This window comes from Leuresthes tenuis, unplaced genomic scaffold, assembly GCF_036924035.1.
Source record: "Leuresthes tenuis unplaced genomic scaffold, fLeuTen1.0.hap1 SCAF_3, whole genome shotgun sequence".
Classification (NCBI taxonomy): domain Eukaryota; kingdom Metazoa; phylum Chordata; class Actinopteri; order Atheriniformes; family Atherinopsidae; genus Leuresthes; species Leuresthes tenuis.
Window position 1 is genome coordinate 40,200,670 of NW_027325357.1, and position 5,951 is coordinate 40,206,620.

A 5,951-nucleotide genomic window follows, 5' to 3' on the forward strand; every position below is an offset into this window, starting at 1 on the left:
ATGAGTTCTTTATTTGATTGTATTACTGACATTAAGCAGTGGTTGGCTCAAAATTTTCTACATTTAAATGATGACAAACCTGAATGTATTGTGTTTGGGGATACTGTGATGACTGACTTTAGCTCAAAGCTCAGTTCAACCATCAGAAATCTGGGAGTGACCTTTGACAGTCATCTGAGGTTTGACAAACAAATTAACAATGTTGTCAGGACTAGTTTTTTCCAGTTGCGTCTCCTGGCCAAAGTTGAAATGTTTTTAAGCCGTCACGACCTTGAGAAAGCCATCCATGCCCTAATAAGTTCAAGGTTAGACTACTGCAATGGACTTTATGTCGGCGTCTCCCAGACTTCTCTCAGTCACCTTCAACTTGTGCAAAATGCTGCTGCTGCCCGTCTTTTAACCAACACTAACAGACAGATCTGCATATCACTCCTGTTCTTAACTCCCTTCATTGGCTTCCTGTCCTTTATAGAATTGATTTTAAACTTTTAATGTTTGTTTTTAAAGGTCTTAATGGCCTCGCCCCATCATATTTATCTGAGCTTTTAACTGTCTGTAATCCTGGTAGAGCTCTGAGGTCAATAAATCAACTTTTGCTAGAAGTGCCAAAATACAGGCACTGGGGTGATCGAGCCTTTTCCGTTGTTGCCCCCAGGCTCTGGAATAAGCTCCCCCCCGAGATGCGTCTTATTTCTGACCTGGGCCTCTTTAAATCTAGGCTAAAAACCTACTTATGATGATCCAGCCTATGTGGTGAAGTTCAAGAATGCCTTCCAGAGGGACCTGGCAGCACGGCGGGCTGTTGCCAACGAGACATGGTTCAAGGTGGCCACAGCACTGGATCCACGTTTCAAGGATTTGAAATGTCTTCCAAGAGAAAAGAGGGAACAAGTAAAGACTATAAGGATAAGCTGGACTATTGAGTCCAATTTGATCAAATCAAGCTTTATTTATATAGCCCTTTTCACACATAGGAAATGCAACACAAAGTGCTTCACAAAATAAAATAAATCTACCTGTCCATCAATGTATTAATTAATTAATTAATTAATTCATTCATTCATTCATTCAGGTGTGGACCAGTCTGGAAAACATGCTCCAAGCAGCAGAGCCTAGAAGAGCAGCTACTATCCAGCCCTCCACAGAGGATGATGAACCAGCTCAGAAGAAGAGGAAGAGCGCTATCCTTCTGGGGTCTGACTCTGACTCAGAAGAAGATGGAATGGAGTCCGGAGAGCTGCAGTGCCACAGAGCAGATCCCAGCATCAGTATTGACGACTGTCCCCTGCAGTGGTGGTATGCTCACTCAGGAGCCTATGAAAAGCTGTCAGTCGTGGCACGCAAGTACCTGGCCTCCCCGGCAACCTCCGTACCTTGTGAGAGACTGTTTAGCCTCGCAGGCCACATAGTGCAAAAGAAAAGGGCAGCCTTGCTCCCAGAAAATGTGACCAAGCTGGTCTGTCTCAGCGACTGGCTGAAGAAGAAGAAATAAGAAGCATGAGGTCAGCATAGCTGCCATGTCATCTGTACCCCATTAGAAGTGATTGCTTGATGTTATTTCAGCACTTTATTTTGTGATGATGAACAATGTTATTTTTGATGTGCTAACAGCACTGTGATTGCTGGTTCTGTTTTATTTATTTTATATTATCTGAAGCAGAGGAAAAGCAACGAGTTCAGTGTTCAATACTTGTATTGATCAGAAGTGTTCTTACTGTTTTTTGATGTGTTAACTTACAGCACTTTATATGGATCTGATGTTTTATCTTATTTTTATTTTCTAATTATTTGGAGATTGAAAAAAGGTCGAAACTAAAGGTTGCAGGCAGTGCTTGGGACTAGTCTCAAATACAGCGGAATGTAAATGGCTCGTACAGCATCTGTTCAAATCTGTTAAAAACAATAAATGACTTCATAAAGCTGCTTTTTTGTTATTTATCAATCTTTTGATTTGCTGCAATAATGTAATGAATTTAAATGGAAATACCTCAAGTTGAAGGCTTTTCTCAGCATTTTTTTTAGGTGAGATTAAAAAAGATTAATTAGATCAATTAATTACAGATCATAATTTCGCCTGCTTGTCGCTCGTTCTTCTACGTCCGCCGACATGTTTGTTATTGACTGTCTGCTTTCCTGTTTCCGATTTTGTCAGTGCTCATCTATTGGTTGTTGATTGTGTTACGTAACTGCGACCTGCGATAATATTAAACACGTTTGATATGATCCCAAGCCAAAGGTGTGAAACACAGTCACAGACTGCAGATTACCACCTTAAACTTAACGATCGAGATGACGGGAGCGCGCCGAGACTCCAGTTAGACTCCTAAAGACTATCAGTTTTTAGTCTGGGACTGTGAAAATCGTTTGGTATAAGCCCAGCATAAGTTATATTTTGAAATGAGCTTGCAGAATTTAAGGCCATTCAAGTGGCCTAATGATGATCTTATGTTATATCTGATTACTTAGAAAATTAACTGGCTTTAGGTCTGAAGCAGCTTGAAAAACAGTTATATTAGCTGCGTCTCTTCCTGTGTGGTGAACAGTTTAGGTTTTATTTTTACTTCTATCTTCACATTATCTATGTTCCCTCCACTGATAAACATATTTTTCTTTTCTTTTTATAGACTGATTTTAGTGTTGTAACTGAGCTTGTCATATACCCTGTAAGTTAGCAACTATTCATGATTTTTGTGTTTCCATCAATCTTTTTAGTTTACTGACAAAAGTGTATAAATTCCAGGGTTTACAATTTGAACAGTTTTGATACATTGACTTTATTCAAGTTTTAAGGACAGACAACTATAGTTTATTATTAATCAGATTCTGTTCTTCTCTCTTTTTAGCTCCTAAACCTTTGGATTGCGAATTACTCTGTGGAAAGCCTGCCTACCTACATACCCATTTCTAGACCCATACATATCTACCCACAGGACACACAGAAACACTCATACATATATATTGTAACGACCCAGAATAAGGTTAAGAGCACAGAGACGGAGGAGGAGAGTTCCGATTCGGTTTAGGGACTTTGTTGGCCCTTTGCAGGGAGTTTAGTTGGGGGTGAGACCCCTTAGTCTTGAAGGGCAAGAATGCGCCCTGGTCTCACTGGAGGGGCCGGTAGTCTACCCGGACCTTCCTAGTTCAGAGAGTTAAATTAGATTTTGTTATGGACTGGCAAAGACATTTTTCCTGTTGATGTAAAAAGAAAAAGTATATGGAGAATTGTTTTGTTTACTGTTTGCATATTGATGTTACTGTTGCATTCTTTTGTTGTCCCCGCCTGCAGATTGAACTGAATGTGATTTCCCATGCCTACATGTTCTTATGCGTACCTCGTGGGCGAGGAACTTTGTACTGGGGGGGTAGTGTAATGACCCAGAATAAGGTTAAGAGCACACAGTTGGCTGTTTCCCCCTCTTCCTGTCAATCACTAGACCACAGGCCATGTCACTCAGGTGTGGGCTGGTGGTTGGTGGGACAGAGTGGGCGTGGGCCAGTCTTGGTGCAGGTTTGGGCGCTCTCCTGAGTTTGGTTGAGAAGCAGTGCTGATGTTCGCATGTGGGTTATGGTCCAACAGTACTATGTTGTAAACGGGATTGAGTTCTGTAAAATAAAAGAGCAGTTCGACAACGTCTTGTCTGTGAAGTTCCCCGCAAGTCATTACAATATATATATATATACACACAAACACACAGAATACTCTCAGAACATTCATCTTATACGTCCTTCATTTGTTTAACATTACTTTACTACATCCTAAATTTTCATTACATTTTAAACACAACATATATTGAACTTTGTTATTGCTTTATAGTTTCTTGTTGTTGGATTGTTGTGCTCTTCCCTTCTCTCTTCTTTCTTTTCTTCCCTCTATTTTTCTCTACAGGATGCCGAGAAAGGGAAGGAGAGCCCAGGCCGCCAAGAACCGCTGGAGGAGGTTTGACGTGCCAGACTCTGCATTTCCGGAGGTATATTTTTCTCACATTATTTATTTGAATGTATTACACTCGATGAAAATAAATCACCATCTTTCTGTTTGTGCTTGTCGGTCATCCTGTATATTTAGAAAAACTCCTGAGACTTCAGGATATATATCATTTTTCTGTGAATTGCCCTCAAATTTTAGGTTAAACATGTAATTCTATTTAGTTTTAAAACAATATTGACAAACTTTTTTGCTTTGCACACATTTAGCTTACACTGTTTTCATTTTTTTTTTTATCAGTGCTGGAATGTATTTTTTACTGTATCATTTCTCAATCTCTGCTGGATAATTATTAAAGTTATTCTTTGACCTTCAGGGCAGAGCAGTGCCAGGGACCGAGCTGGTTGGCCATCAGCAGCCCTCTGGGGCTAGCGCATGTATGTAATCTGTGTTTTTATTTCCAGGTTCAGGTTCATCCATGTTGTATGGCTGAAGTAAATAGTTCCTTTCACTCCGTGTTAACCAATTTGTTGACATATAACTCATTATTTTATCAGTAAAGGTTGTTGTTTGTGTTTTTCTCTTCATGGCAGATGGGACGGGGTGGCGTCACAAGGTGCGCAGGTGGCCGACCAGTCCTTTCAGAGGGAAGAGCCACAAGCTGGTCATCCCTGCCCAGCATCCCGATAAGAAGGTATTTATACATTTCTAAAGAACACATTCAATATGAGCACTTATGATTGGTTACTTTCATTCCAGGTGACCTCTCTATAAGTATATACTGCCTCCCACTGACTGATGCTTTGGAAATGCTCCTGCTTCTTCCGCCCTGTGTCCCTGATCAGGATGAAGCGGGTATGAACAGTTGATATTTGAATGTTCTTTTTCTAACGTAAACCTTTTCTCTTGTCCCAGTTTGTTCTTCTTGTAAGAGATTCTCCTCTGCGATCTGTCGCAGATGGAATTGTCACAATGCCGGAGGGGCGCTTCTATTTTTTTCCACAGTAGTACCGTCACGTAGAATTTCTAGTATAGTAGGAACCGTAACAATTTGGCACCGCAGGGTACCATGGTTGTCGTGCAACTCTAGTCATGAGACTGTTCGAGAAGAGAGTCGATGCTTTGATGGCTCATTTGATTCTGTCTCCAGCTCAACCAATTGGCGAGGTTGAGGATTATTTTTACAGGGTAGAGTTTCAGGCCAGAGGAAGTCCTCACATTCACATGCTGGCCTGGATCAAAGACGCCCCCAAATTTGAAGAAGACCTGGAAGATCGCGTCTACAAATTTATTGACCGCTACATCACGTGCCGGATGCCTGACCCAGACACTGACCCTGAGCTGCATAAGATTGTGTCTGAGATCCAAGTCCACAGCAGAAACCACTCCAAGTCATGCAAGATAGGTAATGTAATCTGCAGATTTGGCTTTCCAAAATTGCCCATGGACCACACGATGATCACCTTCCCCAACCTTGGAGAACTGGAGGAGATGCTGGGTGATGGGCAGCCCAGCACAAGTGGGGAAAAGACCAAAGGGAAGAAGTCTAAAAAGAGAGATTATGGAAAGCAACAAAGATAGGCCAAAGAGAAACTGAAGCCAGTGAGAGATTTACTGTGTGATCCAAATGTTTCATTTAATGATTTATCAGAGATGCAACATGAATTATGAAGAATATTTGGATAATGTCTTCAATTTGACCAACGGCCACGTGATTCTGCTGAAGCGCCATCCGAAGGAATGTTGGGTCAACGCCTACAATTCGGATCTTCTCAGAGCCTGGAATGCCAACATGGACATCAAATTTGTGATCGATGACTACAGTTGTTTGGCCTACATGATGTCCTATGTGTCAAAGCCAGAACATGAGATGACCGAGTTCCTTTATGGTGTCATTCGTGAAGTTAAAAAAACGAATGTTAATGAAAAAGAGGAGATGAAGCAGATCATGCAGGCGTACGTCAAACACAGAGAGGTCAGTGCTCAGGAGTCTGTAGCACGAACATGCCCCTCAAAAAGTGCTCCC